The sequence below is a fragment of the Rattus norvegicus genome, chromosome 3, assembly GCF_036323735.1.
Source record: "Rattus norvegicus strain BN/NHsdMcwi chromosome 3, GRCr8, whole genome shotgun sequence".
NCBI classification, from domain to species: Eukaryota; Metazoa; Chordata; class Mammalia; order Rodentia; family Muridae; genus Rattus; species Rattus norvegicus.
In genome coordinates, this window is record NC_086021.1 from 149,703,920 (window position 1) to 149,731,091 (window position 27,172).

At 40.6% G+C, this 27,172-nt stretch overlaps 1 protein-coding gene and 1 pseudogene across 8 annotated transcripts in view; one reads left to right on the forward strand and one right to left on the reverse strand.

Annotated features, from left to right (window-relative positions):
- Macrod2 (mono-ADP ribosylhydrolase 2) overlaps positions 1-27,172 on the forward strand; it is a 2,017,257-nt gene that overhangs the window by 1,530,099 nt on the left and 459,986 nt on the right. The gene's annotated exons all lie outside the window — the stretch shown is intronic.
- On the reverse strand, positions 19,489-22,860 carry LOC134486162 (glyceraldehyde-3-phosphate dehydrogenase-like; annotated as a pseudogene).

The window sequence follows — 27,172 nt, forward strand, 5'->3', positions numbered from 1 at the left end:
TTACTTCCCAAATGTTGCCCCCCTCACGGTTCTCCATCACAGAGTTCCTACCCCCAACCCCCTTCCTCTTCAACTCTGAGAGGGCACTCCCCCACTGGTGTCCACTCACCCTGGTCCATGAAGCCTCTCTCTGCAAGATTAGGAACATCCTCTCCCAGTAAGGTCAGACATGGCAGGCCTCTGCTACATATATATGGGCAGGGTAGCCTTAGATCAGCCTGTGTATGTTCTTTTATTGGTGGCTTAGTCTCTAGGAGCTCCAGGGGTCCAGGTTAGCTGACATTATTGATCTTCTTGTGGGGTTGTCATCTCCTTAAAACCTGTCAATTCTTCTGCTAACACTTCCACAGGGATCACTGACCTCTGTCCAATGGTATCTGTATCTGTCTTAGTCAGCTTGCTGGGTAGAGCTTTCAGAGGACTGCTATGCTAGGTTCCTGTTTGCAATCACAGCATAGCATCATTAATAGTGTGAGCGACTGGTGCCTGCTCACGAGATGGACCTCAAAAGTTGGCCTTTCCTTCAGTCTCTGTTTCATCTTTATCCCTGCATCTCTTTTAGATAGGACTAATTTGGGGTCAGGAGTTTTGTAGATAGGTTGGTGTCTCCATCCCCCAAAGGAAGATCCTGTCTAGCTACTTTCCATATCCCCACTGTTACTCATTCCTACAAAGATCACCTGCATTGACTCCTGGGAGTCTCCCTCATCCTGGGTCTCTGAGAATTAATAATGGAAATACTTTTCCATTGCTGGTGAGATTACAAACTTGTAAAACCACTCCGGAAATCAATCTTGCAGTTTCTCAGAAAACTAGAAATAGTTCTACCTCAAGACCCAGCTATGCCACTCACGGACATACACCCAAAAGATGCTCCACCATCCCGCAAGGACATGTGCTCCATGTGTTCATAGCGGCTTTATTTGTAATAGCCAGAAACTGGCAGCAATCCAGACATCCCTCAGCCAAAGAATGCATACAGAAAATATGGTTAATTTACACAATAAGAATACTACTCAGCTATCAAAAACCAGGGCATCATGAATTTTGCAGGCAGATGGATAAAATTTGAAAATATCTGAGTGAGGTTTTCTTTATTTTTTTTTTGAGGGGTGAATATATACTTCTCTGGCCAAGGCATTTTGATATCTAAAGACCTGGTGGGAAAGCAAAGGGAATTTTCCAGAAATAAACAGGATGGACATGAAGTTAGTTGAGAGCTACACTGTGCTGTACTTCTGCCTTTCCATTTAGATGTCACTACCTGCCTCTAACTCATATACCCACCAGGATATGCACAGAGCATGTCCTAGTAGTTTTTAATCTCCCCTGGCCTGAATGGCTTTTAAATATCAGAAGTCTGATTTCTCCTATCTCATGCTTTCTAAATGATTTTGGAGAAAGCATGCAAAAGCCCACTTCCATTTGTCACCTTGTCAGGATCCTTTTTGTTTTTGTAACAGGGTTTATCTGGCTGACCTTCATCCTTACTCTGTAGAACAGGCTGGCCTCAAACTCTAGAGTGCTGGAACCAGAGGCAGCCACTAGCACTTGTCAGCATCTTAAAACAAAATGTATCTCTCATTTCCATGGATTCTCATGGAATCCTTTTGCTCTTGTGTTTAGTTGCCTTTGCAAACCGTGGGAACATCATGGCAATTTAAAAGGAACAGAGCAAAAAATAAACCCAGTTGCCATGCAGTGCACAGAACCCTACAACATAAGTAGATTTCTTGTCTCTGGGAAACTGTCTTATATACAATTTATTCTAGAGAGATTGTCAGACAGAGCTTTTGAAAATTCAAAATTATTTTACTTGATTATTCATGAATAAAATATGCCCAGTCCCATAAAGACAACTACTAGGTAAGACTACTCAAGTGAAGTATCAAGAGTAATCAAATTCATAGGAACATAAATTATAAGAGAGAATAGAAAGAAGGAAGATATGAAAGTCAATTTAAAGCAAACATGGAATTTTTTTGAAAGATGAAATACTTGGAAGATTCATTATGTAGCACACGTAACAAACAGTTTTAATACTGACCTATGCACTAAAAATGGTGGATATATTAATTTAATTTATGATTGGGTATTTGTCTTGCTTAAAAATAATGGATCTGGCAGTTAGTAGTGGAAATAAATTTAAGAAACCCCTTTCCAAAACAATTTATAGTGATGGAATAAACTTCTAGTAATTTGGTAATGAATCATGAGCAAGCCCCTACCAAGAGCCTCCTCATGAATCTCTAACCCAGTAAACAGTCTCCACTTGGTCCCAGGTTCCTGGAAAATGACAGGTGCTCTTTTGATTTCTAAGTTTGCAAGTTTAGGTTGCCTGTTTGCAATACATTAGAGGCCTATACCTTAACTACATGTGTACCCCCTCTCACACACACACTCTTCTCTCCGAATTCACATTCCTTCCTGGCAGGGCAGAACCTTCTGCCCTGCCATCCAGAGCTCAAGGGCAGCCTGGCTGCATGCCACTTCTGAGGGGTATTCATCAATCATTTAGCATGAAACCGCCTCCCTCTGAGAACTACTCGGACAAACTCCCACACAACTTCCCATCAGAGAGCCCACAATCTGTCTGTACATCTATCTATATAGCATTTGGGTCTGAACTCACATCAAAGCCCATAAACTCTTGTCATAGTCACTGTCATGCTAATGCCCATCTGTGGAACTAATATCTCTTCCAGTATATCGTTTACCCCAAAATACACTTTGTCTCAGTATTTTCCTTTCACTCCAAACCCCAAACCTTCAATTATGGATTCAACATTATTTAATTCCCTAAAATATGTAAATAGAAAGTAACAGAGAAGGCAATACACTATAAGGTAAAATGATAATCTGTGGGCAGTGGTATTTTCTGTGGAATACGTCAAGTGTTCTATAAACTAACTCAGCACTGTAGTTGAGAGAGGTACTACAGGTAACTCATGGTAGAAATATCAAAGTCTCCTGGCTCAATGCTCTACTTTAACAATAACACACACCATTTAAATGTCAGAAATCCTTGTCTCTGAGCTGTCCATATGCGTTACACTGCTCAATGCTCCCACCAAACCAATGGATAGGCAGTATTTTAGTATCTAGTTTCACGATGAGAAAAAAATTAAACTCAAAGGTCATTTGTAGAAGATTGGAGTTCATAATACAACATATAATACATTTTCAGAGCCTTCTAAGGTTAATCCCAACTTTCTTTCCCTTACCAATTCTAAAGCAATCTGAATGAAAGGAAATGAGAGTGATTTGTCCAAATGGTTTAGATTTGTATCTCCTGGTGTTGACTTGGAACTGACTCTACTTTACAGGGAGTGAACTGTGATGCCTTGTCTGCTCAGCAAAGTTGTGATATCATGGGATGGGGTTTAGTGGAGGGGGTTATTGGAAGTGGGATATCATTTGAGATGTAAACGAATGGAATGATTAATAATAATAATAATAATAATAATAAATAAAGAATACCTTCTCTCTATGGAGCCTGTGGTGGCCCGTTCTGTGGCTTCCAAAGCAGCCAGGAAACAACTAGGAAACAGCTAGGTGATGAGGAGACCATTCCAGACCTTAGCTGGTTAAAGTCAAGCACTTGTCGGCCTCCTTGAGAATTTAGCTGAGAGATCCATGACCATTCCTTAGGCCCAAATTGACTCATTGATTAAAGTGTCCTGGGCTTGGTCAATGTTTTCCATAGCAAGTCATTTATAACGCATTTTATTTGAGAAGTTTAGAACACTCTAAGAGCTAATTTAAATTATAAGTGCCCTTGAAAGCCAAGATAGGAAATGACTCTCATAGCCTTTTAGCCTCTCCTAGTGATTTGCAATACACTTTCAGAAAAGGGCTTTTGAGTGACTTGGTTCATTCTATGCACATTCCACATCCAAAAGAACCCATGAATTGCATAGGAAAAATTATGATGCCGAAGAATTCCTGCTTATTAAAAATGTGACAAATACACAGATTTCCCATGGTCAAATATTTCAGTTCCTTGAGAATCCCAATATCAACTTGAAGTCCACAGTCTCATAATAGACTTCACATGTCCTCTTAGTAGCAGTGCAAATATTTCCACAGAAACAGGGTGCTAGATGTATTCTCTCTCTTCTTCTCCCTCTCCCTCCTCCCCTCTCTTCTTGTCTCTTTCTGTCTCTCTGTCTCTGTCTCTCTCTCTGTGTGTGTGTGTGTGTGTGTGTGTGTGCAAAATCATTACATGCTCAACTCATTGGAGGCTACCCTATAAAGCCTTCAAACAGTAAAAGAATATACATGTGACACGTTAAGACAAGAAAACTGGAAAAGATCTGGTGTGGGGTTATTTTGGATATAGTCCAATGGGGTCAGCAGAGTTGTAAACAGACTATAACAGGGAGAATCTAATAATAGTGCCATATTCCTAGGTCAGATAATGGCAAAGAGAATGTCACTGAGAAGATCAAATACCTTCCAAAGAGTCCCATGTGCTGTTGTATGATGGTAGCATGAGTTTGGGAACGTTAAAGAATCCACAAAAAAAATGCTTCATAAAAATGAAAGCTATTAAAGATCAGCAGTCCTGGAGCATACACCTCTTATCTCTGGCTCCTCAGATCTTTTCAGCCCACAGGGCCTCTATCAAATGTCAGCAAGACAAGTGGTCAAGGGTAAAGAATGAAAGGTCCACCCACTGTGAAGTGGAGAACATGTGACTTCCGAACACTTTTGATGTTTGGATTGCTGTGTAGACACCAGTGTGGGGCTGTGGGCTGTGAAAGGTACCCCGATTCCTGGTCAAGACAGGTTGAATCCCTCGGGACCCTAAAAGGGACGGTAGGTGCATTCCCAATCTCCCAGATCAAGGCCTCACTAGCTGCAGCCCCCCACAGACCCCTGTAGAGAGGTTTGATGTGGGACTCTGGAACCTGGGCTCTCCCATGGAGATCTCTTGCCTGGCTAAGTGGGTGGGTTTGGTTGAGGGGGAGAGAACTCAGGCAGGGAGGGGAGACTGCCTCTGCCACCTCAGCTGCTGCTTCAGTTGGCTTCTTTCCGCTGCTGCTGCTGGTGCTTCCGTTGCTCAGGCCAGCCTGAGCCAGCAGGAGATTGACTAGGCAGCGAGGGATGTGGGGGAGCTTCTGATGGCGACTTTGAGACAGCAGATCTCTATCCCAAGCAGCTCTTCTAGGTTTTTTTTTGGTTCTTTTTTTCGGAGCTAGGGACCGAACCCAGGGCCTCGCGCTTCCTAGGTAAGCGCTCTACCACTGAGCTAAATCCCCAGCCCTCCAAGCAGCTCTTCTGATAGAAGCTCTCAGGTGATGAAATAATTCCTGCACTCTTTTAATCCCGAACTTAAATACAATTTTTGGATGGGTCAGTGTCTGACAGCAGGTTCTTCCTATTGGTTTGGCCTGAGAGCTTGGGAAGAACTCATCTACATTTTGGGGGCGTGGTCCTGTTTCTATGATTGCTCTGTCTTGAGCCTAGTGAGCTGTGATCACCTGTGGAGGAGGGGCTTGCTCTACATGACTGGTCTGTCTAAAACCTCTCTACAGGGGTCTGTGGTAGGCTACAGTTAGTGAGGACTTGATCTAGGAGACTGGGTATGCATCTGCTGTCCCTTGTAGGGTCTCCAGGGGATTCAATCTATCTCAACCAGGAATCATGGTCCCTTTCACATCTTGCCACACCATACACCAGCATTCTAAATGCAACACCACCATACTGTACCTGAAGACTTTAAGTTTCTCTCAGGTATTTTCTTTTCTAAGCATGTCCATTGAAGCTGTAGGTGTAGCCAAATTTCTATAAGAATTGTGGGAAAATCTCCTTTTCTTGTACTTCTAGAGGATGATGATAGGAGACAAAGCCTGCATTGGTTCATGTTTGATCCCTTTTCCTAAGTCTGCTCATTGTAGAGGTAACTATTTTAGAAGCCTGCCTGATAAGATCCTTTCAAAACTCCAGCCTACACTTCTGATTCTACTTCCCAGGGCTAGACAGGCTAGAGCATAGCACTAAGATTCGGAAGGTGAGTTTCGAGGACTTCAAACTGATACCACATTGTTGAAAATGGAATAGGCAAGCCTCTGAATAGTGAATCACCTCAGTCTAGTTATCCTTCCTTTCCTGTAGTATCACACAGAAAGTACTTGGGGCTTGCCATGATGACAAGAAAGCAGGTTTGAAGTTAATATATTTACTAGGGTTTCTAGGTATGCCCTTTCATAGCACACACACACACACACACACACACACACACACACACACACACACACACACACAGAGAGAGAGAGAGAGAGAGAGAGAGAGAGAGAGAGGGAGAGTCAAAACAGAAACAAAAGGGGTAATACAGCATGAATACTATGTGACTGAAATTCTCACAGAGGTTTTAGTCATTGCTTGTCTGTGTTACTGGGTGTCATGCCTGTACTTTAACTGGAAACCTTCCAGGACCCTCTCCTGATTATTGGATTGCATTGAAGCCATTACACCTTTTAAAATGTCCAAAGATGAAGCCATCAATAGCTACAATGAGTCCAGTCTACAAATGAAAGCTTGGAACCCATTATCTGACACTTTGATATCGAGATTTTAAAAAGCCATTTCAATCGAAGCCACACAAAATGATTCAGGCTTCTGAGGACCTTGTACTTGCTTTCTACATGAGGCAGATTTAAAACTAAGAAAAGCTGGTTTCTGGTAACTTCTTTTGTAAACTTTAGCAGTAAGATACTGGACAAGACGCCCTCTCTGCATTCTCTGTCTCATTGTCTGTCAATAGAAAATATCAGATGGGTGATGAGAACCAAATATACTTATGAAGGAAAATTCACTTTCAAACCCACAAATACTTAAAATTCCACTATTCCCAGAGAGAGTATAGGAATTGGTATGTTTAAATTTATGTTTTCTATTGGTGTTCCATTAATACAGGAAAAACTTTGCATGGAAATTAGTCTCTGGTGAACCCAAGTTTAGATGGTCAAGGGAAACACAGTGGGGCCAGAACTCTAAGTGGCTCAAAGATGCCATCCTACTGCAGTATTTCTAGATTCCTCCTCCCCAAGTGTTAAAATCCTTTTCAGTATTTGACTGCTCACAAGTGGAGAGACAGCTAAAGGGTGAGCTTGAGAGAATAAGAAAGAGCAGATTAGGTGTTGGGGATGTGGCTTAGTCAGTAGAACGCTTGTATAGCATGCAAAATACCTTAAGCTTTATCTCCAACATCACAAAAACTACTTTGCTGGCATACACATGTGACTTGAAATGCAGGGATGAGCATGTTAAAAGTCCAAGGTCACTATCAGGTATCTAGTGACTTTGAGTCCCACCTGGATTACATGAGTCCTTGTCTCGGAGGAACACAAAGAAAGAAAGAACTGATGTGAAATAGTTCAAATCATTACTTAGTATGTTTTCTTCAATGAAACATAACATGACTGCAAAGCTACCGTTTCTAAAGAGCTGTTACGTTTCCATGCTCCTCAAAGCAGGGTAGCCTGGGCTCCTAGATAAACATGGGTTTAGTGTGCAAAGACCTCCAGGGATTGATTCTGGAGGTCTCTATGCATTAGCTTCAGCACTCATTCACAGCTGCACCTTCCAGAACTCTATTCATGTTCCTTTTAAATCCAGTATACTGGCCATTGTCTGTGTTAGTTCAGCCAGCAGTCATAAGCAAAGCCCATTTGATCTTAATTTTGCATTGCTCACTCCATTGTTGTTTAATCATTTCTACTATGATCCACATTAAAAAGTTCCTTGCAAAGCCCAGCAAGAGGAACCTTTAATATCTTCCCTTACACAGCACACTTCTTCTTCTAGCTTATTTAAAGACAAAAGTGACTTCTGCAAGAGCACCCAGCAATCGAACTGATCCACAACATAGTTGTGTGATGTCTAATAAGCTGAGAAATTGTCTTACAGAAAAAAATCTTTAGTTAAGAGCCAAGAGAGGAAGGTAAAGACATTTAAAAAAAAAAAAACAGAAACTCGGAGGAGACAAATGGGGCTTGATGAGCCCCTGAGATGAATACCACAGGCTAATGCGAGCAATCAGCAGGTTTGTGGAGAATATGCTGATATCTGCAGAAAAAACGCAGTGGCAGAGGAGAGCTTACGGATAAACACGGGAGCTCAGAAATATTATTGCTAGAAAAGCCTTGACATTTTGACCATCTCTTATGGTTGCAGGTAGACGGGAAATGAAGGAATCTGCTTTTGCAATTGATTAGCTTTTCCTGTAATAAATTCATCCAAAGTGGTATCTCAGAATTCTCCAGCGAAACTCTTATCTCACAGCAATCAGCCAGGAAACCCTCATAAATAAGAATATTTTACCACAAGATGACAAAGCTAGCAGGAAACACACACACACACACACACACACACACACACACACACACATACACACACTGAAAAAGAAGTAAACAAACGCAAACAAACAAACTTTAAATCAAGAATTAATTATTAACCAGTTGGAAGGGAACTCAGTTCAGGCCCCTGATTGATTGCAATGTGTTGAATGTGTCCTCAACACCCCCCTTAGTCTTTCTGGGCTATAGGCATCACTGACAATAACCTGCCCCCTGGGTTATCCAAGTCATATAGAACCCACCCTGACGTGCCTCTTGGAAACTCCTCTGTGATGGTTCTTGTAATGTTTCTCATCTGATCAGTGTCAAACATCTCCAAACAAAACTAAATGAATGGCAATAAAGAATAAATCAATGTAACATGCTCACACCTATGTATAAACATGCATGATCCCACTTTCTTCATATAGAGATGCACTTAAGGTATGATTGGCTTGTGGGATTCTGATGCTCTCCACTTCCTGGAGGAAAGTCCCTTAATCCTTGCTCTTTGGTGAACATAGACCTATTACTATTTTTTATTTGAAGATACTTAAACGGGGCACATTGCTCTCTTTGATTAGAGTAGTGTGTAGGAGGTTAGGGAACTTCATTCACACATAGACTTGTACTCTATGAAACCCTAGAGAGAGTGGTGTATACATGGGTGAGCTCCCCATATCTTTCATTGAGAAATATGAAACTCATTCTCTTCACAATGTTAGGGATGCTATAGCAGAGCTCTCTGTTCTTAAGTGTAACAGTAACTGCAAGCCATTTTCCTTTTTATCTGAAGGTAGACCACTCTGGAGAAGCAAAGGTCTGGTCACCTTGTTCTAACTTAACTTGACACTTAAAGGCAGTCCTTGCTTACACTCACTATAAAAATAGTTTCAACCTCTTTTAAAACTGTGTTACACAAATGGAACTGCTCCAGTTCTCTGCCAGATGTCATTTGCCCTCTTCCCTTCCTTAGGTAGTCACTTTAAACTTCTCCAGTGTCTTTTGGCATGCAAATCCTCATTTCAGAGCTGGCTTCCCTGGAAATCCAAATGTAGACAGCTACTTTTCAACATGTATAACACCATGCAAACCTAATGAGGCTCTTTATTAGGTCAGCAACTATGGAAAGTGTCCTAAATGATAATAATCCTCTCCAGTTTATCATGTAACATTTATCTAGAAGGAAGAAGCCACTTGATGAAAAATGAATTTGGTAGAAAAGAGGTCTGTGGCATAAAATCTCAAGATCCAAGATAGCTAGAAAGTTAATATTCACATAAAATATTTCAATGGCCTAATAATTATTAGCAATGTTGCCATTTTACTTGTAATAGAAGGAAGCCTATTGGTTTTCACCATTTGGGAATCCACATATATTTCTTTTAAGACATCTTAGGACTAAGCAGATAGCTTAGTTATTCAAGTGTGTAAGACTTATTATGGGTCATCATGCAAGCGTGTAAGGCTTGTTGTGGGTCATCATGTAAGCATGAGGACCTAGGCTTGACACCTACCAAAAAATGTCTAGGATGTTGGCTTATTCTGGTAATTTGAATGCCAGGGAAGTCAAGACGGGTAGATCCTTGAGGCTTACTGGTCAGCCAGCTTAACCTACTCCCTGATCTCTGGGTCATGGAGAGACCCTACCTCAAAAAATACATATAAATGAAATGTATGGTTCCTTTCCTGGCTCGTTTTATATCAAGTCGACACAATTTAGTCATCTTAAAGAAGGAATCTCAATAAAAATACTGCCTTCACAATTTATTCGATTGGTGGTTGATGGGGAAAGGCCTAGCTAATTCTGGGTGTTTTGATACCTGGCTTAGTAGTCCTTGCTTCTAGAAGAAATCAGGCCTAGCAAGTCACAAAGAAGCAATCAGATAAGCACCAGCACCCTCTACCCACATGGCCTTTGTATCAGCCTCTGTCTCCAGGTCCCTCCCCTGTTTGAATTCCTGTTTCTAATGATGATGGGTTGTGATGTGGAAGTCCAAGCCAAATAAATTTCCCCCCCAAATTTCTTTGGTCATGGTGTTTTGTCACAGCTGTAATATTAAGGAGGGAAGCTCCTAAGGAAGAACACCAGGATTTTAATCTCTGGCCTCTACAGATACAGAGCCATATGAACACTCCACCCAAGTGTATCACAGCTTAGGCAATGCCCACTTAATGAATAGTTATCTTGTTTCTTAGCTGATGTCTTTCTTTGTTACTGTATTACAGTTCTGTTGCTGTGAAGAGATGCCATGACTAGGGCAGGTTATAGAGGAAAATATTTAATTGGGGACTTGTTTATAGTTTCAAAGGGTTAGTTATCATGACAAGGAGTATGGTTCGAGGCAGGCATGACACCGGACCAATAGTTGAGATTAGTTACTGGTACAAATACAGGAAGCAGAGAGAAGTCAGGAGGGAGGGAAGGAGGGGAAGAGAGATTGTGTCTGGTGTGGCTTTTGAAACTTCAAAGACCACACCTCTGAATTCCGCCTAAACACTCTTTTAGTTAGGACTCAAACATTCAAATTTATGAGTCTATGGAGGCCATTCGCACTGTAACCATCACACCATCCAACAAGGATACTGGTATAATTTCATATACTATAGCCAATTATAAGGTAGAAATTATATCAATATTACCAGATTAAAGATATATCTCAGATTGAATTGGCATTCCTTACCTAGACACTGAGAAATACCTTTCATTCATATTCAAAATAGCAATGACCTTAAAATCAATGTCAAGGTCAAGGTAAATGAAATCAATAAAGCTATCCATATATTGGTTAGCTGATGGTTAGCAGAAGTAGAGCATATCCTACAAAGACGGATAAACATTTCATGACACATGGGAACTGTGAAATTGTTCAGCTTTTGCCATTTACAAAGGCCAGTTTATCTGTACTGTAGAAAAAGAGTCAATAAACTAGTTGGCACAAAAAGAAAATAGAACAGGATTTCACCAAGGCTGTCAACTTTGAGGGACATTTCAGTGAGTAGAATGACTCAATAATGGATATTCAAACTGCAGACCCTTTAAAGAAGGGGGAAGGGTTGGGCCTTAAGGTTTTCTGGATACAGTGCATTGAATTGCTTTCACCAATTATTCAACATGATGTATTTTTAGAGTCCTACTTTGGAGTTGCTCACCACCATAAAACAAAAGTGTCAAGTTCTTTTTTGTATCCACCCTGGTGTATAATGCAGCAGAAGGCAACTTTTTTTTTAAATTCTGGTTATAGGTTAGTTTTAAGTCTCTCTTCATTGATCCTGAATTGGTAAGACATCTGAGATCTACTGAAGAAGCATGTGTACCATCTAGTTTTGTGTGGCCCCAAACAGAAAGTGCCACAAAACTATAGAGTCTATAACCTCAATGCAAGGGAGTTAAGGAGTGGATACCTAATGTTTTCTTCTCATTTTGTTCTTCCTTCCTTTCGTTTCCCCACTTAGCCATGCAAAACAAGAACTAACAATGTTTCTCTCTGTCTCTGTCTCTGTCTCTGTCTCTCTCTCTTCTCTCTCTCTCTCTCTCTCTCTCTCTCTCTCTCTGTGTGTGTGTGTGTGTGTGTGTGTGTGTGTGTGTGTGTGTGTGTGTGGTTTTAATTTATTCTTTAGAGCTGTGTTCAAGCACTGAAACCATTTCTGGGAATGAAACCTAGATAGTTTTATTTGCACAATCTACCAATGTGATCCTGTAGCATGTCAGGCATTGAGCCCTTCATCCAAGAATAAAGGGTCTATTTTTCACAAGACCTAATGAGTGATCCCTGTCATCAGCCATACCAACAATTGCTAGCTTCCTCCACTAAATTGAACCATGAAGTGTTGGTATCACTTCTTAGAGTCATTGTTAACTTTGTGAAAAAAATCTCATAGTATTCTGAGGATGGCATTGGAGGAAGGTCTTGGTGAGGCAGCTTACATGTGCTCTTTGAACCCCTGTCTTTCATCTCCTTTGTGCTAGGAGAAATGTACCTAAGGAGTCATGAGTCCTTCTCTCTCTGAGAATTCATGACTCTGCTTTCTTGGATCATCAATTTTTGTAATATAGATTTTTTTTAACTATTTCTGATTCTTGACTGGTCTGAGATTTCTACTTCCATAGCAGGTACCTGACCTTCTATGTCATGGTATACTTTTTATTACAATACCATCAATAATTCACTGATAACTAATTTGCTTATCTGGTTATTTCTGACAAAAACCTCAAAACTTAAGAGGAAATTATTCCATAGCACATTTTACAAGTATCTAACCCACTTACACTTTAATTGCCCATGCTAGTCTATGTGTTTTCACTTTTTATCTGATCTAGCCCAAGAATTTCTTTTGTAAAATATCTATGCCCTGATACAGTTCTATAGATAGAATTTTACTGAAAGATCATTCAACATGGCTGGTTAGTTCATAAGGAAGGAAATGTCACTTAAAGGCTCCTTTGACTTTTATTTTCATTTATTCCTTTTTTTTTTTTTTTTTTTTATTAACTTGAGTATTTCTTATATACATTTCGAGTGTTATTCCCTTTCCCGGTTTCCGGGCAAACATCCCCCTCCCCCCTCCCCTTCCTTATGGGTGTTCCCCTCCCAACCCTCCCACCATTGCCGCCCTCCCCCCATAGACTAGTTCACTGGGGGTTCAGTCTTAGCAGGACCCAGGGCTTCCCCTTCCACTGGTGCTCTTACTAGGATATTCATTGCTACCTATGGGGTCAGAGTCCAGGGTCAGTCCATGTATAGACTTTAGGTAGTGGCTTAGTCCCTGGAAGCTCTGGTTGCTTGGCATTGTTGTACTTTTGGGGTCTCGAGCCCCTTCAAGCTCTTCCAGTTCTTTCTCTGATTCCTTCAATAGGGGACCTATTCTCAGTTCAGTGGTTTGCTGCTGGCATTCGCCTCTGTATTTGCTGTATTCTGGCTGTGTCTCTCAGGAGCGATCTACATCCGGCTCCTGTCGGTCTGCACTTCTTTGCTTCATCCATCTAGTCCAATTGGGTGGCTGTATATGTATGGGCCAAATGTGGGACAGGCTCTGAATGGGTGTTCCTTCAGTCTCTGTTTTAATCTTTGCCTCTCCCTTCCCTGCCAAGGGTATTCTTTTTCCTCATTTAAAGAAGGAGTGAAGCATTCACATTTTGATCATCCGTCTTGAGTTTCGTTTGTTCTAGGGATCTAGGGTAATTCAAGCATTTGGGCTAATAGCCACTTATCAATGAGTGCATACCATGTATGTCTTTCTGTGATTGGGTTAGTTCACTCAGGATGATATTTTCCAGTTCCAACCATTTGCCTACGAATTTCATAAACTCGTTGTTTTTGATAGCTGAGTAGTATTCCATTGTGTAGATGTACCACATTTTCTGTATCCATTCCTCTGTTGAAGGGCATCTGGGTTCTTTCCATTTTCTGGCTATTATAAATAAGGCTGCGATGAACATAGTGGAGCACGTGTCTCTTTTATATGTTGAGGCATCTTTTGGGTATATGCCCAAGAGAGGTATAGCTGGATCCTCAGGCAGTTCAATGTCCAATTTTCTGAGGAACCTCCAGACTGATTTCCAGAATGGTTTTACCAGTCTGCAATGCCACCAACAATGGAGGAGTGTTCCTCTTTCTCCACAACCTCGCCAGCATCTGCTGTCACCTGAGTTTTTGATCTTAGCCAATCGCACTGGTGTGAGGTGAAATCTCAGGGTTGTTTTGATTTGCATTTCCCTTATGACTAAAGATGTTGAACATTTCTTTAGGTGTTTCTCAGCCATTCGGCATTCCTCAGCTGTGAATTCTTTGTTTAGCTCTGAACCCCATTTTTTAATAGGGTTATTTGTTTCCCTGCGGTCTAACTTCTTGAGTTCTTTGTATATTTTGGATATAAGGCCTCTATCTGTTGTAGGGTTGGTAAAGATCTTTTCCCAATCTGTTGGTTGCCGTTTTGTCCTAACCACAGTGTCCTTTGCCTTACAGAAGCTTTGCAGTTTTATGAGATCCCATTTGTCAATTCTTGATCTTAGAGCATAAGCCATTGGTGTTTTGTTCAGGAAATTTTTTCCAGTGCCCATGTGTTCCAGATGCTTCCCTAGTTTTTCTTCTATTAGTTTGAGTGTGTCTGGTTTGATGTGGAGGTCCTTGATCCACTTCGACTTAAGCTTTGTACAGGGTGATAAGCATGGATCGATCTGCATTCTTCTACATGTTGCCCTCCAGTTGAACCAGCACCATTTGCTGAAAATGCTATCTTTTTTCCATTGGATGGTTTTGGCTCCTTTGTCAAAAATCAAGTGACCATAGGTGTGTGGGTTCATTTCTGGGTCTTCAATTCTATTCCATTGGTCTATCTGTCTGTCTCTGTACCAATACCATGCAGTTTTTATCACTATTGCTCTGTAATACTGCTTGAGTTCAGGGATAGTGATTCCCCCTGAAGTCCTTTTATTGTTGAGGATAGCTTTAGCTATCCTGGGTTTTTTGTTATTCCAGATGAATTTGCAAATTGTTCTGTCTAACTCTTTGAAGAATTGGATTGGTATTTTGATGGGGATTGCATTGAATCTGTAGATTGCTTTTGGTAAAATGGCCATTTTTACTATATTAATCCTGCCAATCCATGAGCATGGGAGATCTTTCCATCTTCTGAGGTCTTCTTCAATTTCTTTCTTCAGTGTCTTGAAGTTCTTATTGTACAGATCTTTTACTTGCTTGGTTAAAGTCACACCGAGGTACTTTATATTATTTGGGTCTATTATGAAGGGTGTCGTTTCCCTAATTTCTTTCTCGGCTTGTTTCTCTTTTGTATAGAGGAAGGCAACTGATTTATTTGAGTTAATTTTATACCCAGCCACTTTGCTGAAGTTGTTTATCAGCTTTAGTAGTTCTCTGGTGGAACTTTTGGGATCACTTAAATATACTATCATATCATCTGCAAATAGTGATATTTTGACCTCTTCTTTTCCGATCTGTATCCCTTTGATCTCCTTTTGTTGTCTGATTGCTCTGGCTAGAACTTCAAGAACTATATTGAATAAGTAGGGAGAGAGTGGGCAGCCTTGTCTAGTCCCTGATTTTAGTGGGATTGCTTCAAGTTTCTCTCCATTTAGTTTAATGTTAGCAACTGGTTTGCTGTATATGGCTTTTACTATGTTTAGGTATGGGCCTTGAATTCCTATTCTTTCCAGGACTTTTATCATGAAGGGGTGTTGAATTTTGTCAAATGCTTTCTCAGCATCTAATGAGATGATCATGTGGTTCTGTTCTTTCAGTTTGTTTATATAATGGATCACGTTGATGGTTTTCCGTATATTAAACCATCCCTGCATGCCTGGGATGAAGCCTACTTGATCATGGTGGATGATTGTTTTGATGTGCTCTTGAATTCGGTTTGCCAGAATTTTATTGAGTATTTTTGCGTCGATATTCATAAGGGAAATTGGTCTGAAGTTCTCTTTCTTTGTTGTGTCTTTGTGTGGTTTAGGTATAAGAGTAATTGTAGATTCGTAGAAGGAATTCGGTAGGGCTCCATCTGTTTCAATTTTGTGGAATAGTTTGGATAATATTGGTATGAGGTCTTCTATGAAGGTTTGATAGAATTCTGCACTAAACCCATCTGGACCTGGGCTCTTTTTGGTTGGGAGACCTTTAATGACTGCTTCTATTTCCTTAGGAGTTATGGGGTTGTTTAACTGGTTTATCTGTTCCTGATTTAACTTCGATACCTGGTATCTGTCTAGGAAATTGTCCATTTCCTGAAGATTTTCAAATTTTGTTGAATATAGGTTTTTATAGTAAGATCTGATGATTTTTTGAATTTCCTCTGAATCTGTAGTTATGTCTCCCTTTTCATTTCTGATTTTGTTAATTTGGACGCACTCTCTGTGTCCTCTCGTTAGTCTGGCTAAGGGTTTATCTATCTTGTTGATTTTCTCAAAGAACCAACTTTTGGTCCTGTTGATTCTTTCTATGGTCCTTTTTGTTTCTATTTGGTTGATTTCAGCTCTGAGTTTGATTATTTCCTGCCTTCTACTCCTCCTGGGTGTATTTGCTTCTTTTTGTTCTAGAGCTTTTAGGTGTGCTGTCAAGCTGCTGACATATGCTCTTTCCTGTTTCTTTCTGCAGGCACTCAGCGCTATGAGTTTTCCTCTTAGCACAGCTTTCATTGTGTCCCATAAGTTTGAGTATGTTGTATCTTCATTTTCATTAAATTCTAAAAAGTTTTTAATTTCTTTCTTTATTTCTTCCTTGACCAGGTTATCATTGAGTAGAGCATTGTTCAATTTCCACGTATATGTGGGCATTCTTCCCTTATTGTTATTGAAGACCAGTTTTAGGCTGTGGTGGTCCGATAGCACGCATGGGATTATTTCTATCTTTCTGTACCTGTTGAGGCCCGTTTTTTGACCAATTATATGGTCAATTTTGGAGAAAGTACCATGAGGAGCTGAGAAGAAGGTATATCCTTTTGCTTTAGGATAGAATGTTCTATAAATATCCGTTAAGTCCATTTGGCTCATGACTTCTCTTAGTCTGTCGACATCACTGTTTAATTTCTGTTTCCATGATCTGTCCATTGATGAGAGTGGGGTGTTGAAATCTCCCACTATTATTGTGTGAGGTGCAATGTGTGTTTTGAGCTTTAGTAAGGTTTCTTTTACGTATGTAGGTGCCCTTGTATTTGGGGCATAGATATTTAGGATTGAGAGTTCATCTTGGTGGATTTTTCCTTTGATGAATATGAAGTGTCCTTCCTTATCTTTTTTGATGACTTTTAGTTGGAAATTGATTTTATTTGATATTAGAATGGCTACTCCAGCTTGCTTCTTCTGACCATTTGCTTGGAAAGTTGTTTTCCAGCCTTTCACTCTGAGGTAGTGTCTGTCTTTGTCTCTGAGGTGTGTTTCCTGTAGGCAGCAGAATGCAGGGTCCTCGTTGCGTATCCAGTTTGTTAATCTATGTCTTTTTATTGGGGAGTTGAGGCCATTGATATTGAGAGATATTAAGGAATAGTGATTATTGCTTCCCGTTATATTCATATTTGGATGTGAGGTTATGTTTGTGTGCTTTCATTCTCTTTGTTTTGTTGCCAAGACGATTAGTTTCTTGCTTCTTCTAGGGTATAGCTTGCCTCCTTATGTTGGGCTTTACCATTTATTATCCTTTGTAGTGCTGGATTTGTAGAAAGATATTGTGTAAATTTGGTTTTGTCATGGAATATCTTGGTTTCTCCATCTATGTTAATTGAGAGTTTTGCTGGATACAGTAACCTGGGCTGGCATTTGTGTTCTCTTAGGGTCTGTATGACATCAGTCCAGGATCTTCTGGCCTTCATAGTTTCTGGCGAGAAGTCTGGTGTGATTCTGATAGGTCTCCCTTTATATGTTACTTGACCTTTTTCCCTTACTGCTTTTAATATTCTTTCTTTATTTTGTGCGTTTGGTGTTTTGACAATTATGTGACGGGAGGTGTTTCTTTTCTGGTCCAATCTATTTGGAGTTCTGTAGGCTTCTTGTATGCCTATGGGTATCTCTTTTTTTAGGTTAGGGAAGTTTTCTTCTATGATTTTGTTGAAGATATTTACTGGTCCTTTGAGCTGGGAGTCTTCACTCTCTTCTATACCTATTATCCTTAGGTTTGATCTTCTCATTGAGTCCTGGATTTCCTGTATGTTTTGGACCAGTAGCTTTTTCCGCTTTACATTATCTTTGACAGTTGAGTCAATGATTTCTATGGAATCTTCTGCTCCTGAGATTCTCTCTTCCATCTCTTGTATTCTGTTGGTGAAGCTTGTATCTACAGCTCCTTGTCTCTTCTTTTGGTTTTCTATATCCAGGGTTGTTTCCATGTGTTCTTTCTTGATTGCTTCTATTTCCATTTTTAATTCCTTCATCTGTTTGATTGTGTTTTCCTGGAATTCTTTCAGGGATTTTTGCCATTCCTCTCTGTAGGCCTCTACTTGTTTATTAATGATTTCCTGTGTTTCCCTAAGTGTGTTCATGTCTTTCTTGAAGTCCTCCAGCATCATGATCAAATATGATTTTGAAACTAGATCTTGCTTTTCTGGTGTGTTTGGATATTCCATGTTTGTTTTGGCGGGAGAATTGGGCTCCGATGATGGCATGCAGTCTTGGTTTCTGTTGCTTGGGTTCCTGCGCTTGCCTCTCGCCATCAGATTATCTCTAGTGTTACTTTGTTCTGCTATTTCTGACAGTGGCTAGACTGACCTATAAGCCTGTGTGTCAGGAGTGCTGTAGACCTGTTTTCCTCTCTTTCAGTCAGTTATGGGGACAGAGTGTTCTGCTTTCGGGCGTGTAGTTTTTCCTCTCTACAGGTCTTCAGCTGTTCCTGTGGGCCTGTGTCTTGAGTTCACCAGGCAGCTTTCTTGCAGCAGAAAATTTGGTCTTACCTGTGGTCCCGAGGCTCAGGTTCGCTCGTGGGGTGCTGCCCAGGGGCTCTCTGCAGCGGCAGCAACCAGGAAGACCTGTGCCGCCCCTTCCGGGAGCTTCAGTGCACCAGGGTTCCAGATGGTCTTTGGCTTTTTCCTCTGGCGTCCGAGATGTGTGTGCAGGGAGCAGTCTCTTCTGGTTTCCCAGGCTTGTCTGCCTCTCTGAAGGTTTAGCTCTCCCTCCCACGGGATTTGGGTGCAGAGACTTCATTTATTCCTTTAAGAGACATTTTTCTTCCTTATAAACCAACTAGCCTTGTTGAATGATTTTTCTTCCAACATGTATATGTCTTTTCAGACTCTTACCTGGTCTCTTAAATATTTCCAGATCCCTCTTTTCCTCATACACCTGAAAGGCAGCTTACGTGTGCTCTTTCCCACTGTCTTTCTTCTCCTCTGTGCTAGGAGAAATGTACCTAAGAAGACATGAGTCCTCCTCTCTCTGAACATTCATGACTCTGCTTTCTTGGCTCATCACTTTTTGTGATATAGATTATTTTCATGTTGTCCTTTAGTTGTCTCATAAAGATACAAAATAAAAAGAATATTAATTCTACCCCCATAATCACATGTGGCAGAGACTACTTCAGAGAACTTTTGTTAGAAAGTCGAATGTTTTATTTGTGTTTCTTGATTAATAAGATAGAATGGGACAAATTCCTAATTTTTGTGGGTGCAGCAAACTTTATTGATGGTATTCAAGAAAGAAGGGAGGGCTCCCTAGGCCCCTCCTGTTATTATGGGGTCTGGGATGGAATTGTGAGGGAGATGCTCAGTGTTGGGGGCTGAGTTGGGATGGGGACTCCTCAGCAACTGAGGGCCTCTCTCTTGCTCTCAGTATCCTTGCTTGGCTGGGTGGTCCAGGGTTTCTTACTCCTTGGAGGCCATGTAGGCCATGAGGTCCACCACCCTGTTGCTGTAGCCGTATTCATTGTCATACCAGGAAATGAGCTTTACAAAGTTGTCATTGAGAGCAATACTAACCCCAGCATCAAAGGTGGAAGAGTGGGAGTTGTTGTTGAAGTCACAGAAGACAACCTGGTCCTCAGTGTAGCCCCGGACGCCCTTAGTGGGCCCTCAAATGCCTGCTTCACCACCTTCTTGATATCATCATACTTGGCAGGTTTCTCCAGGCAGCATGTCAGATCCACAATGGATACATTGGGTTTAGGAACACAGAAGGCCATGCCAGTGAGTTTCCCATTCAGCTCTGGGATGACCTTGCCCACAGCCTTGGCAGTACCAGTGGATGCAGAGATGATGTTCTGGGCTGCCCCATGGCCATCACGCCACAGCTTTCCAGAGGGACCATCCACAGTCTTCTGAGTGGCAGTGATGGCAAGGACTGTGGTCATGAGCCCTTCCACGATTCGAAAGTTGTCATGGATGACCTTCGCCAGGGGAGTTAAGCAGTTGGTGGTGCAGGATGCATTGCTGACAATCTTGAGGGAGTTGTCACACCCATCACAAACATGGGGCATTGGCTGAAGGGGCGGAGATGATGACCCTTTTGGCCCCACCCTTCAGGTGAGCCCCAGCCTTCTCCATGGTGGTGAAGACGCCAGTAAACTCCACGACATACTCAGCACCAGCGTCACCCCATTTGATGTTAGCGGGATCTCGCTCCTGGAAGATGGTGATGGGCTTCCTGTTGATGACAAGCTTCCCATTCTCAGCCTTCACTGTGCCGTTGAACTTGCCGTGGGTAGAGTCATACTAGAACATGTAGACCATGTAGTTGAGGTCAATGAAGGGTTCGTTGATGGCAACAAAATTGACTTTGCCAGATGCAGAGCAGAAGGAAGCCCTGGTAACCAGACACCCAATACAGCCAAATCCGTTCACACCGACCTTAACCATCTTGTCTATGAGATGAGGCTGGCACTGCATGAGAAGATGTGGCTGTCTCTGGAGCAGGGAGGAGCAGAGAGCCAAATTCCTGATTATTGACTAACTGATAACAAGAACTATGGGTCATCTAATCTCACATGAACTATATGCTTCTGAAAAGACCAAATTGAAAACACGTCAGATGATAATTTATTCTAACTTTAAAACAATGATTCTAATGAGCTGTGTATACAAAATAAATGCTTCTTAGTCCATACTTCACAACATAGTTTATCTTTCTGCAATTCATCTTCCAAACTGATCATTAAAAACATTTCCTCCTTTGTACTCTAGTTATAATTTTTAGGGTCACTCAAGGAATCTTATTTTTATATTATCTTTTATTTAATATGTGTGCACCAGAGTATATGTCTATGTGCCACATGCCTGTATCCATAGAAGTAAGAATAGGGCATCAGGATATCAGATACGCTGGGAACTGAATGACAAGTAGCTGTAAGCTACTTATTGTGAGTATTGGGGACTGAACCCAAGTGCTCTTCATGGGAAGCAAGCATGCTTAGCCATCAAGCCATCATTACAGACCTGTATTCCCATTTCTTGAGTTGCCATGATTATTGGTGTCCTAGGTGCTCTACCAACATGCTAATTTAGCATGTACCTGAATAATCTGAGGATATCACTGAAATTAACTTTACAGACATCTGTCAACATATCTGCACTCCAACCTACCTCTAATAACCCTGTTGACTTTACTATTAACACAGTCATTTCTTCTGACTTGTTTTCTTTACTTCATCAAGAATGATGATCCATCTAAGAAGGCAAAGCCACCATGATACTATTTCATTTAACATACTTCAGTGTTCATCTCTTTCCTCCTTAGCAGAGTACACAGGGATTGTTGAGGGCCCTATGAGCCTTTGTTAGGCTGATCTCATTCAGACTCCAGGTTCTGGTTTCTTATAAACAACAAGACTTTTCCTACCTCCATTCCTGGCTTGCTTCTCCATGAACTTGGGAAAATCTCATTATTATTCTCAACTGATTAGGTATTCTCCACAGTTCAGGACCCAGACTTGGTTTCAGACTTCTTATGGACCTGATTCTTCTCTTCTCTGACCACCCAAAGCCGCTAAAGAATTTTCTACCTAACTCTTGCCATTTTAATCTCATAGGATATGTGTGTCCCAATCCACTAGTTTTAGTCCCATTGAGCAGAGCCCCCAGAAACCCCATCATAATATTCCTGAAGTTGGTCAGAAATACATATTCAATAAATGATTCTAAAGTGCTTAATCTGGAAAGAAGTTTGAATATTATCGCCCAGAAGTGTTAATCACATTTTAGAAGATGAAAACAAAGATGAGGAAGAGGAGGAGAAGAAAGAGGAAGAAGAGAAGAAAAAGAAGCAAAGGAAGAAGAAAAGGAACAAGAAGAAAAAGAAGAAGGAAGAAAAAGAAGAAAAAAGAGGGGAAAGACGAAAAAGAAGAAAAGGAGAAGGAGGAAGAAAGAAGAAGCAAGAAGGGAGAAGGGAGAAGGGAGAAGGAAGAAGGAAGAAGGAAGAAGAAGAAGAAGAAGAAGAAGAAGAAGAAGAAGAAGAAGAAGAAGAAGAAGAAGAAGAAGAAGAAGAAGAAGAAAAAGAAGAAGAAGAAGAAGAGGAAGAAGAGGAAGAAGAGGAAGAAGAAGAAGAAGAAGAAGAAGAAGAAGAAGAAGAAGAAGAAGAAGAAGAAGAAGAAGAAGAAGAAGAAGAAGAAGAAGAGAAAGAAGAGGAAGAAGAGGAAGAAGAGGAAGAGGAAGAAGAGGAAGAAGAAGAAGGAGAAGAAGAAGAAGAAAAGAAGAAGAAGAAGAAGAAGAAGAAGAAGAAGAAGAAGAAGAAGAAGAAGAAGAAGAAGAAGAAGAAGAAGAAGAGGGGAAAGACGAAAAAGAAGAAAAGGAGAAGGAGGAAGAAAGAAGAAGCAAGAAGGGAGAAGGGAGAAGGAAGAAGAAGAAGGAGGAGGAGGAGGAGGAGAAGGAAAGCAAGCAAGCAGAAAAAGGAAGAAAGAAGAAGAAACAAAGAAATCAACTGAAAATTAAGCAAAGGTAACTATAATAAAATAGAATATCAATCAAGCCAAGACAATAGAAAAATGGAAGGAGGCAAGTGATTCTATAGGAACACTTCATCTCAAAAACTGGGAAGCTAAGGCATGAGAAATGAAAGCAACATGACAGAGAGTAAACGTTAATTTTTAAGCTTGACTGAATCTAGGGCCCAGTGCTTTCTGACACATTTTTATTTTGAGTTCTATAATTTGGCATATTCATGAGAAGCACTGGTATAATTTGATTATATTAATTTTCCCTAATTAAGTTTATTTGGGAAAATTGCAGAGATGCTCTCTTTTCTTTCCCGCTCACGATGACTCTGGGTTTGACATTTTCCAGCCACTGGCCATTTCCTCCTACATCCACTCTGCCCATGATTGTCCTCCACAATGGCTTGTTTTCAGTCTTCAAAATCTCATGCATTATGTCGGGTGAAATATTTGGATAAGCCAAACTAGTCATTAAAATTCTGCACAATACATTAATTTCCATGCTACTATTAATGTGTTTGTTGATTAAAATGAATGCCAAGACATCAAGTCAAAGAAATATGAGTCAAGAAAAAAGTACAAGTCGTGTACTTTAGTATGACCTAGTCCTGGCTTGTCTCACCTCAATATAGACCACATACTTTTTTTTAATATAGCACAAGTTACTGAGGGAAAAAACACCCAGAATCTCCCACTTCACCTACTTGTCACAGAGGGTGAAACTGAAGTTTTTCTAAAGGTGAGACATATGAAGTGATAACTTCCTAAAACTTCCCCTCTTTTACCTTTGGAATTCATTAGAATGTTTCACGGATATGTGTTCCTTCCATACTCTCTCCACAGGAAGTGTCTATTTTCTTGCACCATTAATTTGGTGCTTAAGTCATGGGACATTATTTACCAATGTAAAGTTACTCAAACACAGGCTGAAAATAAGTTGGTCTCTTGAACCTCAGCATGGCCATGAAAGTCCTTTCTCTGACATCTTCCTCTTGGGCCTAAAAGGAACGCATGTGAAAAATGGACAAAGCAAGCAAACAAAACCATGATTTGGTGCAAGGAAGTAGATCTAGACAATCAATCGGCTTGGGCACTTTCCACAGATCCCCCAGCTACTAGCTGCTCAATAAAGGCAGGAGTAAATGATCAAGTCGTTTGAGACACCGACTCTGAGTAGACTATTTTGTAGAAGCAAATAGTTAATTCAACTCCTGACTCATAGGATACACAGTTGGACCCCCAGCACCTGTTTGTGTGACTGTACTACACTCATGACTATGTTGCTGGTACTTTTGCTATTGTCTTAGGCTGTTTGAAATCCTGTTTGGTTAACATCGCCTTGGCTTCTGGTATTGTCAGTTGATTTCTTCAGCTCTGTCTTTTTTCAGTTTGATTTGATAGTTCTGGTATATCATTTTCATACTTGCATTCATTTTCATTTTCCGTTTGCTTCTCTGCAAATTGCTTCACACTCTCACACTTCCATCTCCTTATGTGTCTGCTGCTACCCATTCTAAACTGTTCTTTTTGTTACCTCCCTGGTTCCCAATACTTAGTCTTTTTGTAATGGTTGTCCAGTGGTATCCTGCTTATCTTTTACTAACTGGATTTTTCTAGAAATGGAAAGGTAAAGGGCTTGAAATCTTTCCCTAGGTAACTTGATTTTTCTTTCTAGAGCAAGTGGTCCACCCAACCAGCTGCTCAATTACAAAGCTCATTCATGAGTCTAAGCAGCTCTGTCTTTGAACCGTTGGAAGGAAATAGGAAGTAGAAGAAGATTGAGGGGCAGGTGAGAGAAGAAAGAGCAAGTGGACCTTGTCACGCTTATCTATGCTTACTGAAATACAAGTTGGAAAAAACAAGGCATAAAGTATAGTCTTTATATTAGGAATGAAAACCAAGTGCCTGTTTGTCTGCCAAAATTTGAAAATGTGTGTGATTCCTCTCCATTAGCTCACAGCAATGCTGGAGATAGATTTGACAAACCCGATCATATCAGTAACTTAAGATGCCAAAAGGCAGCTCAAGACAGCCATCCATATGCTTCTCTGAGTTAATTTGGAATATAGAGAACTCAGTACCCAAACTGTCCCAGATGAACCCTGCCTAGGAGAATGGAAGGGTAGATCAGTCCCAGGAGGATTTTAAAGCTCTCAGTGGGATCCCAGGATGGTTTCCTGGTGGAATGAAAGGAAACAAGGAGGGGACATGCAGACTTCAAACTCCTAACTGCTACTCTTCATTGACTTAGTGACAATTGCTCAATAAAAATTCATGATGTTTAATATAGGATCAGCAGCTGACAGCCTTCTGATTAGAAATTTATATGCAGTTACAACAAAGGAGATAGCAATCCTTCAGCCCCCTGCAAAAGCTCTGGAGACTCAGGAAAGTCAGGGAGTATTCAGTCCATAGTCCCCTAACCTCAGAAGGCGTTTAGAGCCTGTTACAGCATCAACATCATCTCCATCAAATTTCCCTGCCATGTAATGAATTATTTTTACCAGTAGAAAATAATTCTTCATTCTCCCTTTTATTCAATACTCATAGGAATAACTGAAAATTAGGACAAGTGGGTATATTGAACTAGGAATTTTAACGTACATTTCTCTTCAGTTCAAAGATAAGCATTAGATGGGTATATTGAGCATTTCCTGCAAAAGCTGAGTAAGCACTCACTGACATCTCACACTATCATTCTCTTGTCCTCTTTCCTTTTACTGGGCAATGCCTTAATTTTTTAGAGCATCGAGGATCAGAAAATATGGGACTTAAAGCAAGAAAATATATAAATTGACTGTTTTAGAAGCCTCTACTACAAGAATCTGTTTGAAAGAATTTCTTTCTGGAGACCTGAGAGAATATCTTTTCTAAGCCTCGCTTCTAGGTTCTGGTGCTTTTAGGTAACTGATGTAATTTCTCAGTCTGTGGCTTTGTAACTCCCATCGCTCCCTAAAGTTCCCTGTTATTTCTATTTTCAAGTCTCTTTATAAAGACATTTAGTATTGCATTTAATCTAGAATTATGTCATTTTAAAATCCTCAGCTAAATGATATACTCAAGGATCTATTTTCTAAATATACTCATATCTACAGGTTCTAACTAAACCTATCTTTTTAGGAATGTCATTCAGCTTACAGGAGATACTCCTTGCCTTCCTCAAATCGTCAAGTCTTCAATTCTGCCTTGCCTTCACCTATCCATGGTTCACTGTACTTGGCTTTGGATTTTGAGTTGACCAGTAGAAATACCATGCGCTCTCCATACCTCATTATAAGCTGGTATTGCAATTGGACACAACAGACCACCTACAGGTGATCTTACCTTAATCCCTTTTATACTACTGTTACAAAGCACCACAAGTAAGGCAACTTATAAAAGAAAGCCTTCAATTGGGCTTGCAGTTCCGGAGCACTAAAGTTCGTGATGGGAGAGCAAAAGCATGGTGGCAGGGGGAGGCAGAACATATATTAGGAACAGCACTGAGAATGACTGGAAATCTTGAAGTCTGGCCCCAATGACATGTGTCTTCCAGCAAGACCATGTCTCCTAATCCTCCCCAAACAGTTTCTCACTGGGGACCAAGTATTCAAACATGAGCCTATGGGGGAAATTCTTCTATAAGCTACCATACCGCTTTTCTGGTGGCCTTGGTCTCACACAGGATGCTAAGAAAAGAAGATACTCTCTCTGATTTTGGACTATGTAGATAACTGAGAGTTTTCCAACTTCCCTTTCCTTCCTCCCTTCCCCCCCTTCCCTGCTCTCCCCTTCATTCCTTTCCTCCCTAGCCTCATCTCGCCTCTTATTTCTACTAGTTTTCTCTCCCTTCTCCTCCTCTTCTTTTTCTTCCCTTCTCTTTTCCAGCAACAATGAGCATGGGGTACTCAGACCTCAGAAACTCATGATTCCTTGGGTACTAACTAATGATTTCTATACTACAGGACTAAAAGACTCATTAATCTGGACACCTAGAACCACAGTAGACATGTGTTGATTGTCTTTCTATTACAACGTTTAATCATATCCTCAACTCGAATAGATGTTTTTGTCATTTTTAATACTTTAGGTTTCTTCTACAAAACTGCTACCAGGGATCTCAAATGCTTGCCAAAACCTACCTATTTTTATTATGGGATTCTGAGATCAGATGCCATATAGCTATCTTGGAGGATGGGATGCTTGTCACTGCCATATGGGAATTACCGTGCCATTCAGCATCCCTTAGCCAGCATCTCACAGAGAGTTCCCAGTGATCAATTCCATGTCACTTATTATTCCTTCACTGTAATCTCTCTGACACTCATTGCTAAGGTTGTACTGTGTTTGTCTTTATTGAAATCTGACTCCATAATTGCCTTTAACCAACTGTGTTTATATATTATTATCGGGGAGTTTCTAAATTTGGCAGTTTGAGAGTTTCAAGATGATGTTTAGAATACTCTGAACTATCTCCCCAAAATTAGA